The 11,639-nt window shown below is 42.6% G+C and overlaps 1 protein-coding gene across 1 annotated transcript in view; it reads left to right on the forward strand.

Annotated features, from left to right (window-relative positions):
* LOC124622223 (leucine-rich repeat-containing protein 38-like) overlaps positions 1-11,366 on the forward strand; it is a 47,932-nt gene extending 36,566 nt beyond the window's left edge. Inside the window, exon 4 of the mRNA XM_047147875.1 lies at positions 11,278-11,366. The gene's annotated coding sequence lies outside the window, so the exon portion shown is untranslated. The remainder of the gene's footprint in view (positions 1-11,277) is intronic.
* The last annotated feature ends 273 nt before the right edge of the window (positions 11,367-11,639 follow it).

The raw sequence follows: 11,639 nt of genomic DNA on the forward strand, positions 1-11,639 counted from the left end.
CAGAAGTATCTGTTTTTATACAGCATTTAGTTTATCCTTCGTTGTCACATGCTTCTGCGAAGTAGTGAAGAGTGCATTTGTGTTTAACTGTGATGACTAGTGTTTAGTAACTTTTCTGTATTGAGTGCGCTGACGTTGTAGCATAGTGATATCAGACTGCATCAGGCGCCTGCTTGGTTTAGGATTATATTTATTTATTTATTGTTTATTTAGCCTGAACACATTAGGTCCTCAAGACACTGTCTTGCATCTGACCAGGAACAACACATACAAAAAATACTACAGAACAATCACAGTAATAATAATTTGCCTTGTTAATAGAAATAATAATAACGATGAAATAATGGAGGCATTAAGAATTATATTATTAGTTTAGCACTTTTGGAGCCTTGTTTGTTACTAGAAGTGTAAGAGATGGTGGAAGAGGAGAACACTGAAGTGAACGTGACAGTTTTTGATAGAAAAGGGGAGAATTTCAATAGAGAACTCTGTAGACGAGTGGAGAGAAAAGTGGTGGGGGACGGAGGTTTGACGAGAGTGAGCTGCAAGAAGAGATAGCTACTGTAGTAGAAGGTGGGTCATTAACTGAATTTTGAAGTCTGAATCAATTTTAATGTCTCTAATATTTTGAGGAAGATTGTTCCAATGTCGGGTTCCTTATACAGAAAATGATTTAGATAACAAGGCAATGTGTGTAGTGGTACAGAGGGGATTTTACTTTGTTGGGAACAAATATTTCGGCTGTGTTGTTCAGCTAGTACTGTAAAGGTTGAAGATAAATAGAAAGTAGTGCAATGATTGAGAATTCAATGAAGCAAACGCTGGGTACGATAATTTCTACTCTTATCAGTACATAGCCATGATGACCGTTGATAGGCAGAGGTAATTAGTCGAAATAGCGTGCATCACAAATGTATCATACACAAGTCCTTGCCGAAGTCAGATCTCATATGAAAGTCCTTGGTGGATAGGATCACCATAATCAACGATGCAGAGTATTTGCGATTCTACGAGTTTCTTTTTTAAGCTCGAGAGGAAATACATTATGTACTCTCTGTAAATAAGAACGTAGATTAAAGATGGAGGGGGTCTGTGAGTCTTGTGGACGGATGCAACTGAAACTGGCTATTGTCCAGGAACTGTTGGAAACTGTGCTGGACATGTTTGACGGGCTTGAGATAGCTGTGATGATCTGGGGTGGCTTCGAGACACCCGAGACGAAACTTTTGGTACTTCTCGTGCTTATATCGTCTGCTGATAACGCAGTGCCTTCCGATATGGTCGACATGGCCAATATGCGTTCACCTGAGTGTGGATGGCGGACAGTGGTGGGGTCATGAATCAATGGCCAGAAGACGAAAGTGGACAGTGGCCACACGGCTGTCCCTTACACCTTAAAAATAGGTCTGAGGTCTTGTCCACTGCTGAAACTACATCTCACCCTCTGGACGCCTCGTCTGTTGTGACTGGGGCTGATCGTTGTGAAGGCCTGGACAAGAGAAGAGGTTGGGTGTCATGGTCACTGAGAACTCCAACGTTATGCGGGAAAAGGAGCCTCATTGGGAAATAGGTGGCAGTTCGGGAGGAAGGTCAGTGTCCATTCTGTTTGCCTTCCAGGGGATCTCGTCCAAGGCTACTGTCAACAGCTATTGAGCGTAACTGGTGCAGCTGGCTGCAGGTAGTAGCAAATGTTGGTAGGGATGATGCCTACCGCTTGAGTTTAGAGGCTATCCTCTGTACCTGTAGATGGCGAACTGCATTGGTCAACTTAGCTAGCCTTGCACCTGCGATGGAAGTAGAGCTAGCATATCTCAGCATCGTTCCCAGATCCAACTGCAGTCCTCTGTTTTGGAGCCGAATCAGGCGCTCAAATAACAGATTCAGGCAACTCAGTGGCGATCTGCGGTGAGGAGTTCTCGACCTCTGCTATGTGGTAGAGAAACGTATTACCCCTTTTAATAGGTCATGCGTACAATACGTGTAGGAAGCAGCTACTAGGGTAACAGAGTAAGTGTTTTGGAAGGAACGGGCCTTTTAAGATAGAGAAAACCCTCCAGAGACCTGATAATATGCTCCGATTTCCGAGAGGAAAAATATGAACTCTATTCATTACAAAGAATAGTATTCGTATTGGCAGATAGAAGAAAAAGAACGTTAATAGAGTATTAGTTAACTGAAGAGCCTCCTTGGTAAGGTCCTTATAAACGCTAGTAATGGAAACCTCCTATCAGCAGCTGTTAATAGCAATGAAATTTTAAATTACAATTGCAGTTATATCGGAAGCGTAAGGTGGACGTCGAAGATGTGGGTGTATTTGTAACTGTATTTTAACAACACGGTAGTATTTGATGAGGTTAGCACAGAACCCGACTGCGAAACTGTTTGGAAGAAGATAACATGATGCCAAGTTCGCGTAGTTTTGTTCAACGTAGATGAAGATGTAGAGCCATATTAAAACGTTCAATAATTTCTGAGCATGTTGTACATTACAATGAATACAGGTGGTACAGGAGCAGAAAGTAATAAACAAGGCAAATAATTGAATTTTTGGCGATAAATATTGATTAGACTTAAAAAGGTAAGAAACTTTGTTCTAAGCTTTTTTGCTCTAAGAATAGTTGTTAACTTTGAGAATATGGAGCTAATTAAGTTAAGTGCCTTTGCTCATTTTCTTTCACTGGTCTTATGTGCGATAATACTTTCGGTAAATTTTCTGTTACACAGGCAGTATATGCAGTAAAGGAGGAAGTAATTATAACAATGGGACATGCATTATACGAGGGCTGTCCAGAAAGTTAGTTACGATTGATCGCGAAATGAAAATCACAGTGAAAATCAGAAATGTTTCATTTGTAACAGTTAGCTACACCTTTCAGCTACTTCTCTGCGTAGTCGCCGTTCTGACTCAGACATTCGTCGTAGCGTTGTACCAACTTTCCAATACCCTCATCATAGAAGGCAGCCGCCAGTGCTTTCCGCCAATTCTCTACGCTGGCCTAAAGCTCGTTGTCTGTGTCAAAATGTTGTCTTCATCGCCAGCGGTTCGTTTGAGCAGAGATGAAACTCAGTGGGAGACAATTACGGGCTGTATTGTGGGTAACCAAACATTTCCAATTGAAACGGTGCAGGAACATCTTCATTGCCCCTGCAGAATGAGGCTGAGAATTGTCTAGAAGAAGAAACCGCACGACAGTTACGTAATGTTGGTTGCATAGCTTCAGGGGAAAATTCTCACCAGGCCCTCGTACTTGGCGGGAGACACTATTTTCTATAACATCTTTCCGCGCTCACTAAGAGCTCAGGAATGAAAAGAGCGACATAATTCTACCTAGAGTCACACTGAGACACTGCCCAACACATCTTTGCAAAGCTTTATCGGATTTTCATAGTCGTTTCCATTTCGCGACCGATCGTAACTTATTTTCTGGACAGCCCTCGTAAATATTTATTCAGGCAATAGTAAATGCTCGCAATAGCCTCGCAGTAGATCTATTCTCAAACAAAAGTTAATACTAACAATACATTCCTTTATAAAAACAGTTTATTTTAAGGAAATTTGCCATTCAGGGAATTTGGCATTTAACTGCACTTTCACTTGATGAAATTCGACGTGAGAAATCCATCTCAATTTGAGAAGAATTGCGATATTACCAACTACAACAGCAGAAGTTACTTGCCATATATATCAAGTTTCTGATACGTAGTAACGCAAATTTAATCATAAAATTATTTCTTCTGGACAACTCCTTCTATTCCGTGGACGAATTTTTATTTAAAAACTGATTGCCTCTAAGAAAACCAGTTTTATTGTAGATACATTAGTATGTCTAAAATATGTTGATTAACGTTGAATTAGTGCAGTATGCCATTTAGAAACTTGAAAACTGCTAGTATGTAGCCAGCTACTGAAACTAATCATGTATGCGTATCCTGTGAACTGATTAACATCGTTCAGAGATATATGAATCATGTAAGTAACTAACAAGCACAAGTAGAATATTAGAAAATTAAGAAATTAAAAAATCGGTCAAATGTTTGTGAAATGATTAGTCTAAAAGTAAGAAAGAAAATAGAATAGAGAAACATTTGACACACCTCGTTTGCTGTACAGGATTTCGGTCATTATTCAAAAGCACTTCGAACGTTTTATTTATTACTTCTAGGCAAACCATGTCACAGAAAATTTGACCGCTTTTCCAAGCATTCCTTTTTTCCAAGATTTGTTTGCAAAGCGTTTTCTTATTGACACCTTATTTGCTTTCCTAGCGTCTTTTGTTATCTAAACGGCCTGGATTTAGTACTTGATTATCAGGAAGCAAATTTTGGCAGTTAAGTAACACACCAATACAACTTTCTATGCCCAAAATAGACAGGCCTTGAAAAGATAAACTGTTTGACATCAGTGTGCTCCCTGCCGCCGTTGGATAAGCAGCTGAGCAGCAAGTCGTATACTCCTAGCTCACTCATTTGTTACATAGTTTAATTCTTAATTTCTTTGCGTGTTTTTGGTTCTTGCATTGTTTAATTCATAAATTTCGGGCGTATTATAGTATTTGAGAGTGTAGCATCGTGTTTTAGTACCTGAATAGTGTAATTTCGCTTAGTCTCCTTCCTCCGCCGAGCAGTGTCAGCAGTGCGCAAGTAGCAGCATTACTGCATTTACTAGGCAATCTTGTATTTTAATAACCGTTTAAATTTTGTCGATTTGTTTGCGCTCTCTGTAGATTAGTTCAGACGTTCTTAGCAAAACAGTTTTTAGCATGGATAGGGACTGCAACTGCTGTGTTCGGATGCAGGCTGAGTTGGCATCCCTTCGCTCCCAGCTTCAGGCAGTGTTGGCTTCGGTCACACAGCTTGAGGCTGTTGCCAATGGGCATCACTGTGGGGGTCGGGATGGGGGTTTGTCGGGGACGGCCAGCTCGTCCCACGCATCCCCTGATCGGACTACGACTGTGGTTGCCCGGGATACTGCCCGCATTGAGGCTGATCCCTCACCTGTGGTAGAGTGGGAGGTCGTTTCAAGGTGTGGCAGGGGGCGAAAGACATTCCGGAGGGCTGAACGGAAAGCCTCTCCAGTTTGTCTGACGAACCGGTTTCAGGCTCTGTCTCAGGCTGATACTGATCTTCGGCCTGACATGGCTACGTGTCCTGTTCCAGAGGTTGCCCCTCAGTCTGCAAGATCCGGGCAGTCGCAGAGGGTGGGCTTACTGGTAGTTGGGAGCTCCAACGTCAGGCGCGTAATGGGGCCCCTTAGGGAAATGGCAGCAAGAGAGGGGAAGAAAACCAATGTGCACTCCTTGTGCATACCGGGGGGAGTCATTCCAGATGTGGAAAGGGTCCTTCCGGATGCCATGAAGGGTACAGGGTGCACCCATCTGCAGGTGGTCGCTCATGTCGGCACCAATGATGTGTGTCGCTATGGATCGGAGGAAATCCTCTCTGGCTTCCGGCGGGTATCTGATTTGGTGAAGACTGCCAGTCTCGCTAGCGGGATGAAAGCAGAGCTCACCATCTGCAGCATCGTCGACAGGACTGACTGCGGACCTTTGGTACAGAGCCGAGTGGAGGGTCTGAATCAGAGGCTGAGACGGTTCTGCGACCGTGTGGGCTGCAGATTCCTCGACTTGCGCCATAGGGTGGTGGGGTTTCGGGTTCCGCTGGATAGGTCAGGAGTCCACTACACGCAACAAGCGGCTACACGGGTAGCAGGGGTTGTGTGGCGTGGGCTGGGCGGTTTTTTAGGTTAGATGGCCTTGGGCAAGTACAGAAAGGGCAACAGCCTCAACGGGTGCGGGGCAAAGTCAGGACATGCGGGGACCAAGCAGCAATCGGTATTGTAATTGTCAACTGTCGAAGCTGCGTTGGTAAAGTACCGGAACTTCAAGCGCTGATAGAAAGCACCGAAGCTGAAATCGTTATAGGTACGGAAAGCTGGCTTAAGCCAGAGATAAATTCTGCCGAAATTTTTACAAAGGTACAGACGGTGTTTAGAAAGGATAGATTGCATGCAACCGGTGGTGGAGTGTTCATCGCTGTTAGTAGTAGTATATCCTGTAGTGAAGTAGAAGTGGATAGTTCCTGTGAATTATTATGGGTGGAGGTTACACTAAACAACCGAACTAGGTTAATAATTGGCTCCTTTTACCGACCTCCCGACTCAGCAGCATTAGTGGCAGAACAACTGAGAGAAAATTTGGAATACATTTCACATAAATTTTCTCAGCATGTTATAGTCTTAGGTGGAGATTTCAATTTACCAGATATCGACTGGGACACTCAGATGTTTAGGACGGGTGGTAGGGACAGAGCATCGAGTGACATTATACTGAGTGCACTATCCGAAAATTACCTCGAGCAATTAAACAGAGAACCGACTCGTGGAGATAACATATTGGACCTACTGATAACAAACAGACCCGAACTTTTCGACTCTGTATGTACAGAACAGGGAATCAGTGATCATAAGGCCGTTGCAGCATCCCTGAATATGGAAGTTAATAGGAATATAAAAAAAGGGAGGAAGGTTTATCTGTTTAGCAAGAGTAATAGAAGGCAGATTTCAGACTACCTAACAGATCAAAACGAAAATTTCTGTTCCGACACTGACAATGTTGAGTGTTTATGGAAAAAGTTCAAGGCAATCGTAAAATGCGTTTTAGACAGGTACGTGCCGAGTAAAACTGTGAGGGACGGGAAAAACCCACCGTGGTACAACAACAAAGTTAGGAAACTACTGCGAAAGCAAAGAGAGCTCCACTCCAAGTTTAAACGCAGCCAAAACCTCTCAGACAAACAGAAGCTACACGATGTCAAAGTTAGCGTAAGGAGGGCTATGCGTGAAGCGTTCATTGAATTCGAAAGTAAAATTCTATGTACCGACTTGACAGAAAATCCTAGGAAGTTCTGGTCTTACGTTAAATCAGTAAGTGGCTCGAAACAGCATATCCAGACACTACGGGATGATGATGGCATTGAAACAGAGGATGACACGCGTAAAGCTGAAATACTAAACACCTTTTTCCAAAGCTGTTTCACAGAGGAAGACCGCACTGCAGTTCCTTCTCTAAATCCTCGCACAAACGAAAAAATGGCTGACATCGAAATAAGTGTCCAAGGAATAGAAAAGCAACTGGAATCACTCAATAGAGGAAAGTCCACTGGACCTGACGGGATACCAATTCGATTCTACACAGAGTACGCGAAAGAACTTGCCCCCCTTCTAACAGCCGTGTACCGCAAGTCTCTAGAGGAACGGAGGGTTCCAAATGATTGGAAAAGAGTACAGATAGTCCCAGTCTTCAAGAAGGGTCGTCGAGCAGATGCGCAAAACTATAGACCTATATCTCTTACGTCGATCTCTTGTAGAATTTTAGAACATGTTTTTTGCTCGCGTATCATGTCATTTCTGGAAACCCAGAATCTACTATGCAGGAATCAACATGGATTCCGGAAACAGCGATCGTGTGAGACCCAACTCGCCTTATTTGTTCATGAGACCCAGAAAATATTAGATACAGGCTCCCATGTAGATGCTATTTTTCTTGACTTCCGGAAGGCGTTCGATACAGTTCCGCACTGTCGCCTGATAAACAAAGTAAGAGCCTACGGAATATCAGACCAGCTGTGTGGCTGGATTGAAGAGTTTTTAGCAAACAGAACACAGCATGTTGTTATCAATGGAGAGACGTCTACAGACGTTAAAGTAACCTCTGGCGTGCCACAGGGGAGTGTTATGGGACCATTGCTTTTCACAATATATATAAATGACTTAGTGGATAGTGTCGGAGGTTCCATGCGGCTTTTCGCGGATGATGCTGTAGTATACAGAGAAGTTGCTGCATTAGAAAATTGTAGCGAAATACAGGAAGATCTGCAGCGGATAGGCACTTGGTGCAGGGAGTGGCAACTGACCCTTAACATAGACAAATGTAATGTATTGCGAATACATAGAAAGAAGGATCCCTTATTGTATGATTATATGATAGCGGAACAAACACTGGTAGCAGTTACTTCTGTAAAATATCTTGGAGTATGCGTACGGAACGATTTGAAGTGGAATGATCATATAAAACTAATTGTTGGTAAGGCGGGTACCAGGTTGAGATTCATTGGGAGAGTGCTTAGAAAATGTAGTCCATCAACAAAGGAGGTGGCTTACAAAACACTCGTTCGACCCATACTTGAGTATTGCTCATCAGTGTGGGATCCGTACCAGGTCGGGTTGACGGAGGAGATAGAGAAGATCCAAAGAAGAGCGGCGCGTTTCGTCACTGGGTTATTTGGTAACCGTGATAGCGTTACGGAGATGTTTAATAAACTCAAGTGGCAGACTCTGCAAGAGAGGCGCTCTGCATCGCGGTGTAGCTTGCTCGCCAGGTTTCGAGAGGGTGCGTTTCTGGATGAGGTATCGAATATATTGCTTCCCCCTACTTATACTTCCCGAGGAGATCACGAATGTAAAATTAGAGAGATTAGAGCGCGCACGGAGGCTTTCAGACAGTCGTTCTTCCCGCGAACCATACGCGACTGGAACAGGAAAGGGAGGTAATGACAGTGGCACGTAAAGTGCCCTCCGCCACACACCGTTGGGTGGCTTGCGGAGTATCGATGTAGATGTAGATGTAGATTTGTCTTCCTAGTATCTGCTGTTCTCGAAATGTCCCAAATTTAGTACCTGATTCGAAGGAAACCGTTTTAGAAATCAAATATCACACTGATACACTGATGCAACTTTTGTTACTTAAAATACTACACCTTGAAGATATGAACTTTTTGTCTCCTCATTTACGTAGCGCCGGGCGGTGTGACCGAGCGGTTCTAGGCGCTTCAGTCCGCAACCGCGCTGCTGCTACGGTCGCAGGTTCGAATCGTCCCTCGGGCATGGATGTGTGTGATGTTCTTAGGTTAGTTAGGTTTAAGTAGTTCTAAGTTAAAGGGGACTGATGACCACAGCAGTTAAGTCCCATAGTGCTTAGAGCCATTTACGTAGCTGTTCGTCAAGTATTTCAATTTTCCGACGTATTAGAAGTTAGCTTTTTCTTAGTTACACTGATTACTTTCAAGCAATTAAAAATGTTTTCAAGTCAAGACCTCGCACTGGTTAATTTGATACTCCGTTTGTCCATTTCCCACTCTTCATTTGGCTGGTAAAATTCGAACGGAATCTTGTTTGAGCGAAGCGAAAACATCCGAAAAAAAGTATGATTTCCACTATTCTCTCTCTTAAATTTGGTTAGAAAAGACATTAATTACGCTGATTGATAGTCAATACACACAAAAAATAGGTTTAATGGTTCAAATGGTACAAATGGCTCTGAGCACTATGGGACTCAACATTTTAGGTCATAAGTCCCCTAGAACTTAGAACTACTTAAACCTAACTAACCTAAGGACATCACACACACCCATGCCCGAGGCAGGATTCGAACCTGCGACCGTAGCAGCCTCGCGGTTTCGGACTGCAGCGCCAGAACCGCACGGCCACCGCCGCCGGCTAGGTTTGATGGATAGCAGAGTGTACTATGGTATCAAACTGAACTCATCCTTTCTTGATAGTGGCTTCGACAACGTAGGTGTGTTTCACAGCAGAAATAACTAACCGTTACGTAGCACAAGTATTTTATATTTTGTAAATATGCGTCCGTATCAAATAAGAACTGGTCTTGGGGCATGACATGCTATAGGCCTTTATGATGGAGCCGTGATAACAACGTGGTTCCACATTGAAGCCGATTTGTGACGCTACAGTGGACTTTTTTTGTGTTTTCCTGTCACCGTGAGTAAATATCATTGGACGGAGTGTCCTACCAGACGAATTTGAGGCTTCTCGATTTAGTGGGCACATAAAAATACATTTTAGACAACATTTTGTTTGAAATAGTTATCCGTTTCCCTTTCACACTGAACATCGTGTAAGACGTTCCTTCATTAGGTCGATTCCAGCCGTACATCGTAAATAAAAATTGGATGTATCTCTAGATACAACAGAGAAATGGCACCAGAGGACTCTATAGAGAAATTTTACGTGCATGGTGATTACGTGTTGGTGACACAACAATTCTGAAAAATAAATTGATGGAGAAGGGCAAATGAGTTTTCAGGTCGGAAACTCTGGTCTGTAAATGAATGAGTAAAATTTCGCAAGCGAATATTAGGAAAGATTATGTTAAATGACGCTTTATTGGAGGTCTGCTTGTGTGATTGGATACAACATACGACAACGTTTTGGGTGGGGGGATTTGTATGCACTGAATCTATTTAGAAAGTGCGATGTTTCGTAGAAATAGCATGCAGGTGCTGTACATGGAATATAATATTAATAAACAGCGAAGAGGTGAAGAGAAAAAATGTTTATTATTGTGTAATAAAAATCATCTGGTCAAGAGGACTGATTCAAGTCGAGTGGGAATAATGTATTTCACGATGGATTCCAAAATTTGGGAGAGGGAGTCTGCTGATGTTGCCCTGAATTAAGATGTGGAGGGTACAGAGTCAAAATGGGGGGGGGGGGGGGGGGGGGGGAGCTATATGTCGGTTAGGCAGCACCACACCATACAGAGCCACACTTAGCACTTGTTGATATCTCAGAAACGAATCCATTCCAGGGAAAAAACGCTAGCTGCCACAAGAAACGAGATGATATAACAAGAATAGGATTATAGAATAAGGTAAAGTGCTATCACAAGACATGTTCCGTAAAACAGTATCCAAAATATGTAACTAGGAAAAGTTCTGAAAACCAACTTACACATTTAAAATAGTAACAAAACTGGTAACTTTATTCCCTTAACACAAACCAGTTGTTAAGAGACTGGTTGTTTTTAATACCACACCTAGATGTAAGACTTAAACTCATTGTGACCATAAGGGAAATGGTCTACAAAAATCACTGCATGACAAATACAAACAGTGGTTCTACTTTGCCGCAAAATTCGATATTCTTCATATTTTCAGACTGTCACACTTGTTGATTCCCATTAGAGTTTCAGTTCCAGTTGACAGTAAGAATGTCAAACATCTGACAAAATATCGACATATTTCAGCATTCTCCATTCTCTGTCTCTTTCAGAGGTCACTAAATAGCCTTCAGTATTTTCTCATCCGAACGTATTCTCTTCTAGTTGCATTTACTGCATTTTGTATGCAACATTGTCTTGTACTGGAGAGGAATTAAGTCGCACTTGGTTATAGAACCGACTCACAGGTGTTACGTGCAATGTAAGAGAACAGTATAGTTCTCCGAACTACAGACATATTCTTTGGTATTTTGTGTTTCAGGTGGACTGTCGATCCATGGTCTCTCTCCGGCCGCGGTCTTCGCAGCGCGTGCGTTACTGCAAATAAACAAAAAATTCAAAAAAATTCTAGCCTTTACTTTTTTACTTAATTTTCCCTTCCATTTCTAATTATCTGTTATTTCCCTCTCCATTGACCTCCATGCGTCTTGTATTTCTTAACACGTGCTTGAAATCAACAGAACAGACGAGAATGTGCAAAAACCTCGCTATTTCACAGTGACCCGCAAATGAATGTGATCCGCAGGCAGAGAACGGTAAATCTTGTCCAGTGATTGCAGCTGTAGGAAGGAATGTTTTATTCTAAAATACTTATCAACTATATGACCACTGAGGACGCTGAAT

This window comes from Schistocerca americana, chromosome 7 (assembly GCF_021461395.2).
Source record: "Schistocerca americana isolate TAMUIC-IGC-003095 chromosome 7, iqSchAmer2.1, whole genome shotgun sequence".
Lineage (NCBI taxonomy): Eukaryota > Metazoa > Arthropoda > Insecta > Orthoptera > Acrididae > Schistocerca > Schistocerca americana.